At 35.6% G+C, this 19,835-nt stretch overlaps 1 protein-coding gene across 6 annotated transcripts in view; it reads right to left on the reverse strand.

Annotated features, from left to right (window-relative positions):
- The window catches only part of Slc16a7 (solute carrier family 16 member 7), a 143,905-nt gene that overhangs the window by 83,156 nt on the left and 40,914 nt on the right, over window positions 1–19,835 (reverse strand). For 3 of the 6 annotated variants that reach the window (XM_048360620.1, XM_048360580.1, XM_048360599.1), the window contains exon 2: window positions 10,560–10,657. The exons of 1 other annotated variant lie outside the window; for it this stretch is intronic. The gene's annotated coding sequence lies outside the window, so the exon portion shown is untranslated. Of the gene's footprint in view, window positions 1–1,255; window positions 1,779–2,330; window positions 3,147–10,559; window positions 10,658–19,835 lie in introns of those variants that run through there. 2 more of the 6 variants (XM_048360588.1, XM_048360613.1) reach the window with 2 other exon arrangements.

Consider the following 19,835-nt stretch of genomic DNA (forward strand, 5'->3'; position numbering starts at 1 on the left):
AAATAAAGTCAGAAAAACATGAGGACAATATCCTATAAAGATAGAGGCTTAGAAAAGATTTTTCCTTTCCTAAGCTAGAAGTCAAGGAGAGCTTTGAACAATACAAATCTTGAAGAGACAAGGGAAGGTTTCTCCCTCCCCCAAAGCTGTCTAGAAAGTACAACCCAGCTAAGATCATGATTTCAGACTCTAAGACTCCACAACTGAGAAAGAATGAATATCTGTTGTCTTTAACCACCTAGCTTATGGTGCTTTGTTATGACAGTCTTAAGAAGTGTTTTGGTAAGAATTTTTCAGCTACCACATCATGTCTTCCATTAACATTCTACTCGCACTAAACCAGTAAGGGAAGCATTATTATTTTTATAGCCTCCTTTTAGAGCTTACTTAACAGGGACTTGTACATGTTATGTGATACACTCTTAATTTACATTGCCAGCTAACTGAGCTGTTTTGCCATATCTACTCACCTTCAAGTTGAAAGCATGGCTGCTCTGTTGCATTCCCACTTAGAGAACCTTAATTCTTTGCATTTGTGTATATTACTGTCTATGGTTACTCTCTTATTAATATATATGGTAATTTCGTTTGGCAGTTCATGAATGATGTCTTATAATGGGCAACAGAGCAGAAGAAATTTCTGATACTAACTTCATTTACATGCTCTGGATTGAAAACTGATAACTGAATATATTCAAAAGCAATTATTTGTCATTTATATGTACAATTCAGGTTCTGAATAGGATCACCTAATGCTTAAAGATGAATTGACATATATATCAAAAATACAATAAGAAATCAGCAACCAATCTTCAAATAGAAACACAGTCTTAACAGGTAAAATCGTAAGTCTTTCTTTTTGTTGTTTGTTTTTGTTTAATCATGTCAAAGAAATATCTTCTGATTGTGCTTCAAATTTAAGTGGAAAATCCTTTTAATTTATTTGCACACTTTGATTTCTATCATATTTTAAAGAAGTGAAATTTTAGCCACTCAAAACATTCCCTTTTAAATTAGGAACTTCTCAGATCTTTCTATTAACAGAACTTAAATATACCTAAGCAATTCACCTATAAAGAGAGAATAGAGTTAAGAAAACATGGGTGAATCAGAAAATATTCTGCAATTATACCTTAACTTCCAGTGCATATCAAGTAATATATCAAAATGTAAACATATTAAGGAATAAAAATATAATTTCCCTTTCATAAACAACATGAACAGTGGCAAGCGAACTATTGGCTCTTTTCCTTACTCAGTAAATAGAAACTTTGATTCCAGACTCAGGGCTCCCCAAAGCTGCAATTACTTCTGCTCCCTGGATCTAGTTCCTCATTCATAAAACAGATATTCTTCTAGGTTCCTACATGCTCCAAATTTCAATTGTAGAATCATCAATCATTTGTCTGACATTTAATTTTAGTTCAGAAATACATAAGTTGAAAACTCCATATGTAGTGCTAAATAACAAAATAAGTCTGTGATGTTTCCTTGTCTTTATGACTTCAACCAACACTATTCCCTTGGTCTTGGATACATGTCCAGTAAAAATCAGAGTAGCCAGACACTTTAGAAAGAATCAAAACTCTCACATATTTATTCAATTAGTGATCCAGTGGCTGGAGCAATGTATTATTTCTGCTCTGCCAATGTACAGAGTAGATACATACATATCTAGCTACAGGGATACAAAATTTCCTGAATAGGTCTTTAATTACACTGAAATTAAATAAATGCTATCACCTGAAGTTTAACTATATAACTCCATAGCTTGTCATAATACTATCCAAAATATTTCAAGATCAAATTGTCTAAGCCCAATTAAAAATTGTACTTTACTACTTTTCAGTAAATTACATACACACTTATTCATAAAACACAACAATTCAGAATGTGAAAAATAAGGTGTCTTAATTGTTACATAAAACCAATAAAAATTTTAGTGGTTAAAGATTCATTCTTATTTTAAAAATTCACTGTTAAAGACTTGCATTTTTTTCCTTGCTAGCAAAGACTTGGCAGATTAAATAAGGAATTGTAATTATTACAAATAATTATGATTAGTGTGTCTTTCTGCTAGTAGGATTAAGAACTACAATAGTTTTATAAGAATATTTAAAAATTCCCTTTCTCTAATACAAGCACAGAATCTTTCACTAGCATGAACTCAGTACACTTCATGAGACAACTTAATAGAGATTTTTCTCTTCTTTCAATAAATTTAAGGACATGAAATCAGATTATACTAAAAGAATGGAAAAGAAAGTCACATGTCTACAGTCTAAAAATCCAACTAACATGGGTATAGTTCATATCATTTTTAAAGTTACCTGCAAGGAGAGAGAATCAACTGGAGTTTGTTACTTTCCCAGGGCTCAGTGCTGAGAACAGAAGCAATTGATCATTAACTTTTAGCCAGAAGCAAACTTGCACACATGTCTCCAGAGATACTCTGCTTTGCCCTTCCTTCTCACTTCTGTCAAATAGGGAAAAGGTAGCCCTCTCTCTTCTCCAAGAACTTGCTTTGACATGCACAATTAGTTCAGACTTTTTGCAGTGTAACGTAAACTTGGCTTAAATTATATCCTGGGTCAAAGAAGGTGACTGCGTCTGGCAGTCTGAATTACTAAATTTAATCTTTGAACTTTCTTTCTCTGAATTTGATGTAGCCACATTTTAAAGTGTATTTTCCATCATGTGGTTTTCATACCACATCTAGAACACACTGGGAAGGTACCACACAATACAGATAAATGTGTCAGTGAAATCTTAGCAAAATCTGAGGTTTCAAAACTCAGAGAGTTATGAGTGATAATGAAGAGGTCCAAGGTCACATGTTGATCTCTTGGGGCCCACTGCCTGCTTTTGTTGCCTGTTCATCTGTATGTTTATTATACTTATTATACTCCTTGTCTGGCCCTTCCATACATGCACATCCTCTATTACAAAAGGTCTCTGATCTAAAAATATGAGACTGAATGTGAAGGTGGATCAGAAGTGCCACCTTAAATAGTTAAAGAAATTATGAAATAACCTTTGGAGAAACAAAGAGCTATCATTTACTGGATGATTCTCATATTCTAGGTAGGCATTTGCCACTTATTACCTCAGTCTCGAAACCACGTAAGATAGACATTAAGATAAATATTTTAAGTATGAACACACGAAGGCTTTAAGAGTTTCATTTAATTACATTAGGTCATACCAGTGGGGAATATTGGTCTCTTGATTTCAGTTCTGGTTTGTCAGGACCCAAGGCTCATAGTCCTCACCATGAAATCACAGACTAGCTTTTATGTGATTTGTGTGTCAGAGGCATATGATTTCCTCAGTAGGAGAGCTGCAATTAGTCATAACTGAACATTAAGCAAGAGCCAATTGTAAAATATGCTCCCTAAAGATGTTGACAAGCTCCACTTCTTGGTGTAGGGCAGGGAAGCAGTGGGCTTTTGGTTTGTTGTTGTTTAGTTGTTTTGTTTTGAGTTAGGATCTCTTTTTCATAGCCTAGTCTGGCCTCCAATTCACCATCTTCTTGCTTCAGCCTTAAGAATGCTGAGATTACAGACGTGTGCCACCATAACCAGCTAGCATGCTCCATTTCTAAAAGTTCATAATAATCCAATAAAAACATAAGCTCCTGAAATTTGTTCTAATTTATTTAACCTAATAAAGGCAATGGCTTCCTATCTTCTATAACAGTGTTTAAAACTGAAACAAAATGAACACAGAGGGAGAATGTTACCTCATATTAAATTAGACACAGACAGAGGTTTGAACACAGCAGAGGAACTGTACTATGGGTTTTACAATTCTGTAGTAAAACACCTGGCAATCAAGATGAGATGCCTCATTTCTGAAACTGCTTCAAATCCATCTTTATCCCAGTGAAACCTAGTGAGCTCCCGGTAGCCAGTGTCAAAGGACAGATTACAACAATTTAGCTTAATGAGCTTAATTGTTATATTTTCGATTTTCCCATCAGGCCACACTTCACTCCATAAAAAAAGTGTTTGGATGGGTTGAGCTGAAAAGGTTGGTTTTATAGACAGAGACAAGTGGAAAAAAACAGAAACAAAGGACTAACAACAATATAGTTTAAAAAAATGGTTTCAAAGTTCCAGTCCTCATAAAGTGGAGAGCCAGAGACTGAACACTAGGAAAATAAGTGGGTGGCTGACCTCAGTTTAGTTTACTTTGCCTGTTTCATGTGAGGATTAAAATAAGATGGAATTTCATGATCACACCAAGTAAGATGGGACTGCTTGGGAAATTTAGCTGTTATCTCTCTAATCTCGATTTGTCAGTTCAGATAAGCAGCTTAATTTCTTCTTTGTGACTTGAAACTACTAGGTCTCAAAACCCCTGGGTATTACCCTGCAGGAGCAGGAGTGATTCCATTTTGATTTGAGCCTTATCTGTTGGGGCCCTGTGTAGCAGCTATGCTTAAATCAAGGTCTCCTGTGATGTTTTGGCACTCATCAGAGTTCATCGCATTTGCCTAGGGTTAGAATTACTTATACAATACAAGTGATTATTCAATTAAAGTAATTTTACTTTGTGCTCATGGATATAACGCAAAGTAGTTTCTTTAAAAAAATATTTTACTTAACAAAATGAATACCAGGAAATAGAAATGTGTTGGGAAGAAAATCTTTGAGAAGTGATGCACCCAATTTCAGGGAGGAAATGCAAGTGAATTTTTAAAAAGATAAAAGAGCAATTTTAAAAAATAGATGTTTACTTTATTAGCTACTTTATATAATAAAATCACAGCAATAAGGCTCAGTTGTAGGTATAAAAATGATAGTCAACATTAGTAAATAAACAGGACATTAATAACTATAAATGTTAATTCTATGAAGATCTAACTTGCATAATTACTATGCTTACTTACATTATTGTATGAGACTTTGAAGTTAGATAAGAAAAGAAAAACAAAAATATACCTATGTATATGGAAGTATATAATGTGTAAAAATTATTTAATCAGAAGATAATTTTATAAGATCCTTAAAGATATGCAAAGGGAAATGATATTATTGAAGTAGAGCAACCAAGTTCTGAAGGATGTGAGATAAACAGTTGTGTTGGCTACATGCACCTTTGAGAAAAACAAAGCCAAATGCAAAACAGATCTGCTTGCCAGGCTCTGGGGAGAAAATGGCTGAAGGTGACTAACCTTTGCCAAGGTTACACATTCTCCAGAGAAAAATTCAGAACTATAATCATGCAAACAGAATTTCTTAAAATCCTAGGTTCTAAAATGCTTCACTGCTATGGTGATAGGAAAGAAAAGCAATATAGATATGTTTGAGAGAAATTTTGATGATGCAAAAGTGTATCTTTTTAACAAGTTATTCTACATTTGAAACCTAACAAGTCATTCTTGTTTGCTGGCAATATTGCTTCCAAGTTTCATGCAGCATTTGCACATTTCCCTTTTGATATTTTGAAGAGTTTTTAAAATTTTGGCTACCAAGGTAAAAGCAGAATGAATGTGTCAATGGCATCTGAGAAAATCCAAGAACTTTGAAAGAACAAAGAAACAACAACAAAAATCTCAGGTGTATATTTTGGGTGTGAAACTGCTCTTTGTCAGAAACTACAACTATCAAATGCCTCACAAACATGATAGGAATTTTCTATCTCATTGTTTTTTTAATCTGGGTATGTTCCCCATTTTCTTGGAATGAGTACTATAGTCTTAATATTTGTTGAACAATAGCGACTGATTCTACTGCCTGATTTTTAGACTTATAATGGAGCACTACTTTACCTTATAGCAGACAAAAATACTGAGGTTAATTCTCTGAGTTGCTCACCTCTCAGCGTTAGGATATAAAAGGGAATCTAATTTGTTTAGTTTTGATACAAATTAAGAGACAAAGTTTCCAGTCCAATTTGTATTATAAAACAATTCTTTTAAAGTTTTAACACATGCTAAGAAAATATCATGCATATATTTACATATATGGATATATACATACATATATACACATATATGCATATATACATATGTATGTATAAGTATATGTAAGTATCCAATACTTGTACATATTCACAAGTAGACAAATAGGTACATATACATATACAAGTATTTAACAGTCATCGACTGTGGCTCACTAACCAAGCAAAATTATTGGAAGGATGATTTGAGTATAGTGAACATCTAAAACCCTTTAAGTCAGATGTGGTGGTTCAAGCCTGTATTCCCAACATTCAGGAGGCTAAGGCAGGAGAATCTCAAGTTCAATGCCAGTCTGGGCTGTACAACAAGACCCTATCTCACAAAAACAAACAAAAGCAAACAAATGTTACTTCTCTGGCTGTCACCCAGTTAATATAAGATCCTGCCCCATTTTGGGTTACAAGAAGAAACACTATCAGAGGGAGTGCTTTGGGATTATCTCTCTAGCTCAGCATCAGTTATTCCATTCAGCTCCTTGCTATCATGGAACTCAACTGTAGTCTCCAAGTGCACCAAGATTCTGCCAGTGATTCAACACTAATTCTGTCGGCAACAACGTCCACCTCTGATCTATAAAATCAAAGTGGCCAATCCAGAAAGGAAGTGTTACTTCCAAAAGGACTCAAATCTCAAATCTCTTTCACTTCATTCCCACAGGTAGCATGTGACTTCAATGTAGCATACCCTGGTAGATATAATCTCAGTATATAACTTCCTGCATCGCACACACACACACACACACACACACACACACACACACACATACACATACACACCAGGGTTTGATATGGTATGTTATAAAACATGATCCAGGATGTAGTTTCAGTCTATTACTATTACCGATAACTTACATGGCTATTTTAATTTGCTATGGCTTTGGCTTTTTACTGACATTTATAAAATAAAAGTCATTATTTATCCTGGTTCTTAAAACTACAAAGGCATTAATCATTATTACAACATGAGTAAACAAAATCGAAGACAACTTTAAATCAACTGGCATATCCAATAGCTCCCTGTGTGTAAGATTCTTCTGTCTCTCCAATATACATTTATCATGAGTAAACTTTATTCCTCAGTCATTTATAAGGTGTTTATATGAAGCATTTGCCTGTTACTTTTTTAGATGATTACTAGTTTATTTCTTAGGTAGTACAGGTGTTTGAATTCAGGGCCTCACATTTGACAAACACTCTACCACTCTATCACTAATTTTCTCTTCCAGCTCCTTTTTCCATAAGTTGTTTTCCAAAGAGCATCTTGATGTTTTTCTGGTCCAACTCCTGGATTGGGATCCTATTTTATACTTCCTGCAGGAACTGGGAAAACAAGCTCAGGCCACCACGTCTACCAGTGAGTTTTGCCCAAACTGGCTTAAAATCAAAATCTTTCAGATCTCAGTCTTGCACATAGGTGTACATCAGGCCTGTTTCCAGCTATTGGTTGAGAAAGTGGTGAACTTTTTGGTGCAGGTTGTCCTGAAACAACAGACCTTCAGATCTCAGTCTCACTAGGGAGTTTCCACACCCAGTTTGTTATTATTGTAAAGCAAAGTATAAAACATTCACATGATGATGTAAAAAAGTAACAACAAAGGAAAGTCCTAAGGCATAGACAATTGGCAGGTATCCTAACCATGCTCTACGGCTTGAAACAGTCCTGTGGCTTTAATGATTTATTTCTTTCTGAAGGATTCCTTGTGTAGAAAGTATATTTTTGATGACTTCCTTTCCAGGAAACAAAAAATACGAATCTCTTTGCACATGGACCCAATGACCCAAAGACTGTCCTCAGCTTCCTTGCTGGGCTTCATTCCCCTGGGTAACCAGCCATTTCCTGGTACATTGAAGCATAACTCCTGGTTTGCAGTCTTCCTTCAGTCTATTCTAAAAGATGATTCCTCTTCAAATACTTGTTCTAGTGTAGAGGACTGGCATTCAGAACTACACTCTCATTTCTTACCTTGAGCAATTTACCTGATCTCTCTGTGACTCAGTCTTGTCACCTAATTGGTGGCTTTACACTGGTTAAAATAGCAGAGTCACCAGTTAAAATAACATATCCACCTGTTCTACATCTTATTGCTATGTCTACAAGGAAAATCCAAAGCTAGTGAGTTTGTTGTGGGTCATGGCTTTTCCAGGGATGGCCTTGCTATAGAAGAAATGCATTGTGGTTTAGTCAACACTGTACTGTTGTCTTAACATAAAGGGAAAGCCTAAGCTTATGGATAAACTCAAATCACAGGCCCCTTGTGACTCTCTATACATGCCACATTCATCAGTTAGCATCTCTGTGAGCAATGAAATAGATAAATCCAAGAAGATCACTAAATCTGATTTTTCCCCTTGTGTTTAATTAATGAGTTTAACCAACATTGAGTGGGTAACCAGCCCACAAAAAGCCATTACAGTAGAGATGTCAGGCTAAGCAAGACAAGTTCTCTTTTCTCATGCAGGCACTTTCCTATGGTGAAAGATAGATTCATATCTAGTTAACAAGCCAGACTTGTTACAGTTAAATTGTAAGAAATCTGTATAACTTACCTCATCTTTCCACACCTTCTTGTGTACTTTTGTTGCTGGATTAAAATTAGGGCAGAAACAACTAAGACTGATACCGTGTGTGTGTCCTCTGGGCCAATGGAAGTCTATATATTTCCATAACTAAGTGTCTTGGAAAAGACCGTCCTCATTTTCTATACTGAGTAAATACCCAGTACCATTAGCAATACCCAGGCAAATGAGATGCCCAAGTAGTGAAATGTGGAAGAGTCAGGCTATAAAATAGGAAAGAAGGAGTTGACTGCTGGCACTACAGCGATGTCAGATACATTTCAGAGGAAACAGCAAGTCCATTCAACTAGGAGCCATGGAGTGTCTCTGGTGTTTGTTTCCTAACCATATACACAATAGGCCTGTGAGGCCAGTGATTTAAATATCCAAATCCAAGAGGGAAGATCCTTTTCATTTCAGATGTTGAAGTAAAGGACATTTTAACCTGTTTTGTTTAGATGTATTTTCCCTCTCATTACTGAACACAAAGCATGTTAAAAGACAGACACAGACAGCCTCTTCTATAAGGACAATACACAATAAAAACTGGAGAAGAAATCATGGCACGCTCTAATTGGCGTCTGAGTATACCCAAAAGAGCAAACAGATCTGACCAGTCTATCTAATTCCAAGATCTGGTTCTTCTCTACTCTACTTGGAAAGTCTTGAATAGACGTTCTTCATCTACTGACATCAGGAATCTTTTAACCACATGTTGACTGAATTTATTGCTATATTGTGGCATAGGATACAACTTTTGTGACAAAGGTCTAGAGCTCATCATATGTGTACAAACCTCAGGCCTAAAGCAGACCCACACCTCCGCAGACACAACAAATGCAGCAAGTTCTATCTGTTCACCAAAGACACTCTTCTTCTAACACAATGTCTTTGAAAGCAGTTATCAAATGAGGATTTTGTCATTTGCGAAGTATTTCCCATGAAGGGCCCTTTTTAAAAAAAAAAAATCTTTTTGAGTGTGTGCTACTTTGCCTAGTACCAATATACTTTATGCATGAATGGTGACTTCAAAAGAAACCTAAAGACTCACAATAGAACACTGCTGGAAAAAAAAAAAAAGTAGAGTCTGTGAAATAAATTATTCCAGAATAAGCTACATTTGCTTTATTGATGTATCTGTGGCATAACAAGAAGACAAGGAAGAAAGTTATGTAAAAATATGCTTTTTATGATAAAAAAAGAAAGGGACATAACAAATTATGCAATTAAAAGGACTTGATTATGTTAGATATACAAAGAAATGTCTACCTCAAAGGTATTCACTCTAATGCTTTGGATGCTTATCTGTCTACATCTAAATAAGAAAGAATAAAATTAAAAAATAATAAAAGGAGAATGAGTCTACAGAATATATTAGTGGAAGCGGGTATATCTCTCTGCATAAACAGAGGAAGGAAGGGTAAACAAATGCTGTTGTTACATTTCATGTACAATATGTTTAAAACAAAATGTGTAACTTGAGGTTAGGGATAGGAGGGGGAAAATGGGGGAGAATGAAGGAAGGGGTGACTGATGAAGAAGCATTGCACTCATAACCTGACTTATAGAAGTATAATCCTTTTGTACAACCACTTAGTAATAACAATAGAAAAGACTGTATCTAACAATAATAGGGAAGCCTACTTAGACCTTATGATGTGTGGTTCTATTCTAAGCAATTCTCAGAACAGTACTATGCAGTAGATACTTTCCTAAATTTAAGGGGGAAAAAAAAACCCTGGAGATAGCACAAGTTATAATCACTAAACATAAAAGCCAAGATCTGCTTTCAGATACATTGTGAGATATGCAATCTGTTCTCTTAGTGAGGAAGAAGCAGAAACCATCCAATAAACCCTGTATCCAAAGGGAACCACCTAATGTATTAAAAGCCAGCTCAATTTTCCTACTATTAGGATGAAGGGAAATTAAACCAAAGAAACAAATAATGCATTCACATGTAAGTCTCACCCATGCCAGCACAGCCTAGCAAATTCAATCAGAAGAAAATACCATCACACACGCAGGGTACTCACCAAGGAGCTCTATTGGCATGCATGTCCTAGAGTCCTTTGGTTCCCAGATCCTTTTATCTAAGGCTTCACAGGAAAACATCACATCCTAAAACTGACTCCTAAAAAAAATCAAAGAACAGAGCAGCCATCTAAATATGTGAATACACACTAAACAATAATAAAAGAAAAGTTTCTGATTCCATATCTAAGAATTTAATTACTAAGTTGGAGCTTACTATTTGCACTGACTGAAATAGCTGTCTTCTACAAAATGCTAAGTTTCTACTCAAAGGCCCCTTTACACATAGGTAGATCATCTGCCTATAGTAATTTATATCATCAGTGCCTGTCTGTTTTCTGTCACATCTCGAATTTCTCAAAATGCAGAAGGATTTCAACAGCGTCAAAGATTTATTTCAGTGTAGCATCTTTGGGATTTTTTAAATAATTATTTGTTTAACTTTTCGTAACATTTCCCTCCACTCTTTGTAGGATAATATCTACGAGGTAGAGAGAGAGTGAGAGAGAGAGAGAGAAAGAGGGAGTGGGAGAATATATGTTTATTATTCTTATGAATATGTTAATGAAATGACCACCTAAAATAATATTTCTATGTAATTTATTAATTAAAAACTAAATCACCTTTTCAGTAAGATATTCTAAAAACTAACAATATTGCAAAAACATCAGGAGAAGATAGTAAATTAAAATGTATTTTTGGTATGTTAAATTATGGAATGTTAAATTATGGTATGTTATGTTGTATTGTTTGGATGTTAAATTAAAATGTATTATTTGGTAATATGAACTTCTCACTTTTTAGGCTTATTCACCTACCTGATGGGGAAAAATGATCTAACCCAAATAGCAACTATTGTATAAGTTAATAAATACTTTTAAAATGCCAATTACAGCATTTGGCATCAAAATAACAGTATTATCAATAATAACCATCAATGGTAATAGCCATTACTTAAGGCAGTGAAAAATATTTGTTTATATAATGAATAATTATTAGATTACTGCAGATTCCTTGCTTGAAAAAGAAAAAAGTACTTAAATATGAAAACCTTAATGATAGCCCTCATTCATTACTAAATCAATATAATTCTCTTTCAAACAGAACTGAGGAGCAGATTTGTTAAAGTGGCATAGTGTGGTGCAAGATTATTTAAATATATTTCAAGTGGGAAGGACAAAGGGGCAAGAACAGAAGGCAAAATCAGTTATTTATGCAGAATTCATGTAGTGAACTGATTTGAACAGAGTCACCTGACTTAGTCTTCCATAGAATGAACTTCAGATAGATAACCTCCTAACTATTCCAAAACCACACTAAGTAGACTATGAATATATAATTGTCTACATTTAATAACTCATCAATTCTACATACAAAGAATCTCCTTCTAGCAAGAATTAAATTCAATTCAGAATTGTTATTAAAATATTCTATAAAATTACTGATATGTGACAGTGAGTAAAATTTATATATTAAAGCAGACACCCTTAAAGTTTTGGGGGTTTTGGGTGTTGTTTTTTTTTTTGTTTTTTTTTTTTGTTTTTCTTTGGCCAGTCCTGGGGCCTGAGCACTGTCCCTGGCTTATTTTTACTCAAGGATAGCACTCTACCACTTGAGCCATAGTGCCACTTTATGTGGTACTGAGGAATTGAAACCATGGTTTCATGCATGCTATGCAAGCACCCTACCACTAAGCCACATTCCTAACTCCCATTTTTATGTTTTTAAACAGTAACAGACCTTAAAGACATGCTTAACAGCTGACATACCAAAATATAAAGAGTAATCTGTGTCTTTGAAATACAGAGTTTTTGAAGGGAGGTAGTATAAACGAAATGTTTGCTATTTGCTTTGGCACAATCTTTCAACTAATATCACCTTGCACAACTGTTGATATATTTGACCTTCTGAAACACCCATGCCTAAGTAACAGTCTAAAAAAACTTTCAATTATTTTTAAAATATTTTATAATTCCCTTACAAAACAAATAGTGAAAGCAAAGATTAAATCATCTTTAAAAAATTTCTACAAACTGAAAATGTACTAAAGCGTAACATAAAGAGAAAGAAAAGATAAACAAAAAACTTTGAGGAATGTTTAAGCCTCTGAAAATTGAAGTTAATGAATAATCTCTTATCCAATTATCAGGCAAGAGAAGTATATTTTTAATTCTGTAACTTAAGAATTAATACTAGTAGTAGGTGGTTGAAATGGCCACTTTTCAGAGAGAGAGGGGAGCAGTTATTTAGATACCACTACTTTAATATATATCTTGTAGCTGAGTTGTCATGAGCTTTTATATCTATATGTCTTATAACTAATTGATACTGTTAGTTACTACCACAGGGCTCCTGATGTTTCCTAGCTTGTGAACAGAATAATGCTAATCAAGACATACATAAAACATTTTTCAAAGGCATTTGTTAAAGGGCAGCCAAGTACAAATATATTATCCACGTGTACACATGGTTGGTTACTATCTACACAATGATAAAAGTAAAATAAAATCTGTCAGCTGATAGAGATAATTTTATTGGTATATTTAAATTATTAGACACAAGTCTTCTCAAACTAAAAGTCTAATTCAGAAAGCCCAGCAACTCTAACAAAGATATTTAATACTATGTAAATTTGCACTCAAATTTTCAGAAGAAAGAAAATAAAATCTATTCTCTTAGGAGAAGTGTTTTTTCCTTTAATTTCGCAGTATATTCCAATCATGTTTATAAGTTCTCGGTGGTTGCTAGGGCTTAAGAAAATTTTCTTGTATAAAATACTAATTAATACCTCAAACACCTTTAAATATATATATGAATATATATAGTATCTTTAAGTGCACAAAAGGGTTTCAAAATAATATTTCAGTTTATGAGTATAATATATATTCTTACTTTATTTTTAATGTAATTTATATCTTTAATTAGTTGTATAAATGGGTTTCAGTTCCACATGTCCATTGATGATTACAGTGCAACTTTATTCTATTGTATTTTTAATAAAAAATTTTATTATCTTTAAGTTGTTGCACAGAGGTTTCAATTCAACATGTGAGCTTATGAGTACAATGCATCTTAATCAGTGCCATGCATTCCAACATTTTCTCGCATGTTCCTCCTTCCCTTCTTCACCAGCCCATGTTTGTTTTGAAAGCAAGTACCCAAATGTACAAAAGGGGAACCTGATGTCAATGATTAATGATATGGAGAAAAATGTGAAACTCCATCAGCTGATGAGTGGCTGACTGACATGATACTAAAGAATATGAAAGCTTTACTCAATAAAACAATAAAATACCCTTTGCTGTTAAATGAGAGGAGTGATTCACATGTCCTAAGACATTCAAAACAAACCCACTATCCATCCAACTAATGTTAAAATCCTAAAGTCAGGAAGCAGAATTAAAAGCCTGTTGCATGCAAACACAGGATCATTTTTACAGTTACAGTTCACAGCCAGGTCTGTGACCAACTTCAAAAAATTCTGTGGTGCTCCTTAATAAGCAATACAACTGATACAAAGAATCTTTGGAAATGGAAACGTAAATAGCCTGCCTTTCTTCTTGTAATTGAAGAAGTCAAAGATGAAAGAAAGTCCATAGGTATTGAAAACAAATACAATTTGTTGAGTGTTTTGTGGAATATTAAGCACAAAGAGCTCCAAAGCCAAAATACATTGCAAGAGCCTGTGTAATGAGCACATCTTGAAAAGCCACCCTGCTGGATTCATCATCTTATGATGCAAGGGGTACTGGTGGCTGTGAGAGGCTTTGTGGGCCAGGTGAAGAGAGAAATACAAACAGAAGCATCTGTTAGCCATCATCACCTACATTCATCTCTCGTTCACTAAATTGTATACCAAATCCTTTAGCAAAATTATTTTTATAGAAGCAACTTGAACAAATATTATGTGGTTCTCTTCAGAACAAGCCTCATATACATCCAACTATTGGAAGTGAAATTGACCCTGATCCCAATTGAAATCCATCTTTGGATTCACATGAAGTTTGCACTCCTGAATTCAACAAAGATATTAAAGCACACCTGCTGCTGAGACCCCTAAGTCTTATCTAATGACTAATTTTGGTCAGTTTCTCAGATAGCATTGCTTTTTATATTGTAGATATTTAATAGATACATTTGGGGATAACTCTTTTAAAATAAAGAAGTACATTTAGCAATCAGCTGAATTAACTGTTTCCTCTAATCAATCGTTCTTTTCCAACCTATTACTCACACAACTGTGGCTATTCTCTCTCTCAAAAAAGAAAATCCTCATCAGTTGATTGCCCTTTGGCTGTGCCTGGATAAGAATCATGGGTAGGTAAGGAAAAGCTTTTCTAGTGCTGGTATTTCTGAGCAACTAAGGGCTAAGGGCTGAACTAGAAACACAGAAGTTTAAAGCTTCACACTCTGACAGCTGTGGACCTATTAATATAGGCTTTAGAAATCAGAGACTTAAGGCTCTAGGCAGTGTGCAAGTTTATTGCCCTGCTTTCTCTCACCCTGGGTGCTAGGACCCTTAGCCCCACAATGACAAGTTTTTGGCTCTTAGGCCTACCACTAAAGTTTAAAGCTCAGGCTGAAGCTTACATCCTCAGCCACTGACAGCAGCTAATGATTCAGGTCTCACTCACACAGGGATGGAGCCCTTAGAACTTGGACAGTGACCAGAGACTGCAGTCTCACCAGTTCAGTTCTTCACAGTCCTGTTGTCCTTCTCAAACCTGCTCCTGGTATTTCCTGCCCCAAATGCTCTCTGGAACTTTAAGCTGACTTTTCACTCCCCTCCCCTCCCCGCACCTCCACTTAGACAGCCGCCACTTCTGCAGGTATCTACTGGAGGTCCTGAAAAGTTAACTGAACAGTCTACCTTTTTAGCCAGATGATAGGTATGGCAAACGTTTTTGCACCAATTACAACAGACTTTCAAGAAAGTGAAAAATTGAGTTTGCCCCAGTTGTGGCATAGTCACTCATGCAAATGAAGAGCTATCTTTGTACCTATAGCAGACCTTCAACTGGTCCACCAGAGAAAGTCCCCCAACTTTGGCCTGAGAATAACTACAAGGTCATGTAGAATTAATTCACCAAGACTTACGATGCCAAATCACCACATCAATGCAATCTGTCTCAAACAGACATGGCCAGGTTAGTGCTTTCCTTCTGAAGCCAGAGCTGAACATAAGCAACAAACATCTATGGTTGCCGTACTGCTTCCTTAAGATGTTCATAGAAGCAGTCAGTGCCAGTATGAGGGCAGTCCAAATGACTTTTTTCCATGGCCCTTTACTAAAGGGAGTTAAAGTTCCAGGGGAGACTCTATAATCTGTCAGGGAGTCAAATTTCTTCAGGCTCCCAAATCTTAGCTTATCTAAAGGAAGAATAAACTATGAAAATGTTGCTTTCCAAAAAGACTTAGCGGCATTCATAGTGATTTGACAGTATTTTACAATGCTTGTACAGTGTTTAACCTTTGTCCTAGTATCTTGGGAATGGTGGGTCCTTGTAATACATTTAACTTCCACTCATTTTGAGTCTGTACGTTTATTTTACTTTTCTTTTATTTACATTACACTTTCTTCTCAGTTGCAGTGCTGATCACTCAAATGACAGTTATGTTACTGATAATCAGGACTTCAAGCTAAGCACTGGTTGCTCCAAGCTTGTAACCCTAACTACTTGGAAAGCTGCAATTGGGAAGATTGTAGTTCAAGTCCAGCTCAAAAGCAAGTTCAAGAGACCTCTTGCTCAATGAAGAGCTGCAAATGGTGCTATGTACCTGTTAGCCTACCTACACTGAAAGTCTAACACAGGATGATGGTGCCTAGGGGACAGGACTGGGCAAGAAGGAAGATTCTGTCTCAAAAATAACCAGCAAAAAACAGGGCATAGAGACATGGCTTGGCTATAACAGTGTCTGTGCAACAAGCACAAAAAGCTGAGTTCAAACACCAGTACTGCCACTTAAAAAAAAAAGAAGAAGAAGAAGAAGAAAAGTAAACAAATGTCGTTCGGCAATTGCTTAACTGGGTCCCACAATTGTTTTTGCTTTTTTATTTCCCCCCATCTTGAGGTTTGAAATCTGGGCCTGGGCACAGTCCCTGAGCTTCTTTTGCTCAAGGTAAGTGCTCTACCCCTTGAGCCACAGTGCCACTTCTGGCTCTTTTGAGTAGTTTATTAGAGATAAGAGTCTTATGGGGACTTGTCTGCATGAGATGGCTTTGAACCATGAGCCTCAGATCTCAGCCTCCTGAGTAGCTAGGATTATAGGTATGAGCCATCGGCTCCCAGCTCTAAATTTGTTTTTAAACTACATAAATAATATTTATGGACTTGAGACTCCATAGCTCAAGTGGTAGAATACTTGCCTAGTAAGAGGTCATGAGTTCAATTCTCAATACTAATAATAAAAAAATTTATACTTCAAAGAAACAAATACATATACGTGGCAACATACCTAATGTGCTAACCATAATCTTAGCTTATTATAGGTTGTTATAGTGTGAGAATCATCTGCAAACAAGTGCCAACATTACCAAATTATTTGTACCTATGTTATCATGGAATAAGAAGCTTTAAAATGCCTAACTTTGAATGGGCTATGAATAGATCTGGGGGAAAATGGGTTGAGTGTGAAGATTGATATTTCTTTTTAGGCATGACCTCAGGAATGTCTGGTTAGATTTTCACACATATTGAATCCTCTTTTCTTCTTCTACCACTTGAACATCTCTTCTTGCCTCCAAGGTCCCTAAACATCCTCAGTCACCAGTTGCTGTGGACCTGGCGACTGATTTCCAGAGTAAAGAAGACATCAGATAAGACACGAAGTCCAATAAAGGTCATAGTTACATATGCACATTTCTGATTCTACACTAGTGCTTGCTTTCTTCTTGTCCCTATAGCCAAGGTGAGCTGTGTCCTAGTCATCAAGCAAGCCCTCCATGATGGACTATTTCTTCCTAAGCTTTGATGGTTCTGTCATCTGACTTTGCACCATTGTACTTCCTTATTCCTCACAGATGGCACTTGCTTTCTCTGCATGAAACCTCCAATAACACCCAACTAATTTGAGCTTCCAATGCATTTCATGTAGCATTTCACCTCCTTATGCTTTTGATCTCTTACCAGGTGCCATGTCTATGAAGGAATCTTCTTCCTCACTTTTCAGTTAAGTAAGTTCCTATTTATACACCACCAACCAATGTAAGAGTTCCTCCTCTATGAGAAAAAAGTCACACCCAAAACAATAAAATGAGAGAATAATGAATAACAGGGAGCTTTCAAAACAGGCAGTAATAGGGAAAACATAATACCTACAGTGGATGGGAGAAAATGGGTCTCAATTATATCCCAGGATTTCTTGTTTAACTTCTATCCCTCATAGACCATTGCACTTACTACATGAAAAGCACTTCAAACCACTCACTGACAGCTCAGAAATAGTCCTAAACCATTCATATTTGCAGATCATTACAAAAGTATCTCCAACTCTCAGGAAATGTCTGGGTTTCTGTCTATGAAGAGATTTTGAAGGGGGGACGAAGTCATCTATCTACATTACATACTGATTTGAGAGAAAATCAACATCACATGAAAAGGTCTTTGATTTTGAGGGGGGGTTGTTTTGTTTTTACCAATCAAATGCTAATTATTTCTGACAATTACAATACAAGTGGTAAGGTAATTTCTGAAGCTGAAATTTAATTTTTTTCTAACATCTGGATTGTAATGAAACCAGGGCATATGTGATCATTTACACATTTCACATTTCTTTGTTTGCACTTTTTGTTTACTTTATCTGAGTACCCGTATGTCAAATCCTAAATAGAATAAATTAGCCTGTTTTAGGATGATTTTTATTTTATAGCAAATGCTTCCAATATCTAAGGCCAAATATCCAAATTTAATAAATACTCCACCCAGGTTTCTGGTTCAAAACCCATCCCATGTTCAGAGGCACAGAAGAGGAGCTACTGTTTGTACAGCACAGCATGGCGATCCTCTCCTGGGCAGATGTGCTGTGTGTGTGTGTGTGTGTGTGTGTGTGTGTGCACGCGCGCACATGTGCGTGTGTCTGTGTCTGTGATGTGTGTGTGCATGAACTGATACAGGTCATTCTCATGTTTCCAGCACCATTCTTCCAATCTGGAATACAGCTGCAGCATTTGGTAAAGTTTCAAAACCCAATTTGGTATGGAATCACTTCTTCACTTTTTCAAAACTACCAAGTTCACCAAAATTCCCTGTGCACTATGAAAATGCACTGGAAGACTAGTGTTTTCAAACTGTTTGGCTTGATTACACTGGTATGGGTACCACTTACCTACTGCTATTGTTAAGAACCCTTGGGTTACAGTCAGCTATATTGCAAATCTAGTTACACATACTCACAGAGAAGAAAGCACTAAGAACCCTTCTCTTCAATCTACCTGACAAAGGGCCTTATGGGTTTCTTCAAGGCACTTAACAAATGTGATTATATAGTTATTCATACTTCAAATGTCTCTGTAACTCAAAATTCTACCAGGGCAAGTGGATATACTATGTGTGAATATCTAGCACAGGATAAAGAAGATCAGTCAATGTTTGGTGAGCAAATGAACAAATGGCTAGAGGAAAAACTACATTTGTGTATGATTATGCTTGTCATTTTAAAGCCACACAGCAATCTGACATGTATTTTAGAGATTCCTTGAATCATAGAACAGTGTAGCCCAAGCACAAGTTTTTAATTCAAATTGGATGGATTTAATGCCAGATTTGGTATTTAATAGTTCTGTGATCAAAGACAAGTGAATTAAACTTTCTAACCCTCCATCTCCTCTGTTTAATATGTGAATAATTATACTATAGTAGGCCTCACTGGTTGTACGTGCAGAAGAACTCACCACAGTCAGTGGAAGTGAGCAACATCTAAATAAGATACGTAGTAACATTTATAAATATTTAAGTGAATTATATTAATCTCAATTATCCAAGAGCTTTTAAAAATTGTCAACATAAATCTATTTTGAACATATGCAAGCAATGATAACCTATCAATAATTTATGACATCACAATGAATTTCCCAACATGCTCCATGTCTATTTTTGCAATTATTTTAAGCCTATTCAACAAGTTAGTTTCAATTAAATTTCAGTATGTGTGAGTCTGCACACTATTCCCACACTCTTTACAAGCACTATGTGCATTCTATCTTAACTGATCCATAAAAAAAATTATTAATTGATGATTAAGTCAATTGTCTGACCTAAGTCACAGGCTTTTGTTCCTAC

The sequence above is a fragment of the Perognathus longimembris genome, chromosome 1 (assembly GCF_023159225.1).
Source record: "Perognathus longimembris pacificus isolate PPM17 chromosome 1, ASM2315922v1, whole genome shotgun sequence".
In the NCBI taxonomy this organism is placed as follows: domain Eukaryota; kingdom Metazoa; phylum Chordata; class Mammalia; order Rodentia; family Heteromyidae; genus Perognathus; species Perognathus longimembris.